The sequence below is a fragment of the Mercenaria mercenaria genome, chromosome 16, assembly GCF_021730395.1.
Source record: "Mercenaria mercenaria strain notata chromosome 16, MADL_Memer_1, whole genome shotgun sequence".
Classification (NCBI taxonomy): domain Eukaryota; kingdom Metazoa; phylum Mollusca; class Bivalvia; order Venerida; family Veneridae; genus Mercenaria; species Mercenaria mercenaria.
The window spans coordinates 69,687,283-69,688,500 of record NC_069376.1 but is presented as its reverse complement, the minus strand read 5'-3'; positions in this window follow the sequence as shown (position 1 = coordinate 69,688,500).

Sequence of the window (1,218 nt, the reverse complement as noted above, 5' to 3'; positions counted from 1 at the left end):
CTACGAACACCATTATTTCCATTATTCAGTTTCCTCTTTCAAAAATTAAATTTTACCTGACATGTTGTATTCAGTACAAAACTACCTGTCGCTGCTACATAACTGAGGTTTTCAATTCGAATGCGCAGTATCCGCAAGGTAATGCAAACTCCCTTCGGTTTCTGAAACCACGACAATATTCTTAAGACGTCACATTTAAAGTAGTAGATCTATGACAACAGTCAGCATTTTCCATTCTGTAAACAGATCCCCTTATCATGTTATATGATTATGGTATTGTCCGGTGTATATGGGAAACCACAAGCTTTTGTGAGCTACATTAATGACTGAAGAATGTGGAAAATACATACAGAGGAAATTGCCGATTGTCATTAAGCTTTTACTACCTTATTATAAAGTTATCATCATTCGATTAACCCTTAGCCTGCTAAATATCTAAAGTGGACTGGTCCATCATTCAATTTGGGCAATACCATTTATTACTACTAGGGGTGTTCACTGAAAATTTACTGACTGAATAGCGAACAGTGCAGACCATGATCAGACTGCACGGCTGTGCAGGCTGATCTTGGTCTGCACTGGTCGCAAAGGCAGAATAACTTGCCGCTAGCAGGATAAAGGTTAAATGAGTTCTTTATACTAGTATCAAATCTTTTCTGAGGATCTGTCGAAGACAAAGTACATGTATTTACTTTTCGAATTTTAAATGTAGCACTTATTCTCTTCACAAAATATTATTTCAATTAATTTAACTGATTAATTATTTTAAAGAATTAATTAATACTAATGTACAAATATTACAACTGCTGTATTGAGTCTGTGCCTTGTGAGAGTTTAAAGGATTTTGTTTTAGCAAAGCATCGGTGGTTTCTTCAGTGCTTTTGTTTTTACCGCATAATGATACAGCAGTGAATGCTCAACATGACCAACCACTATATCAGCTGAAATTGTCTAGCCATTATTTCTATCAAGACTTATGTAACGAAACAGAAGTACACGTACTAGTCTTTAAAACACTATAAAACAAAACGATATACCTTGCAAGTTAAGGATTCGCAATTAACACATTTAACTTCCGCTTTACAAGTTCGGTATGAGAATTAAATGTACGTTGAAAATTTGCAAACCTTGCAAATATTTTCAATTACTATGAAAATAAAAAAAGATAAAGCCAAAAATGAATTCATAGGTCGTCTTTAATTTGTATGGCATCACACA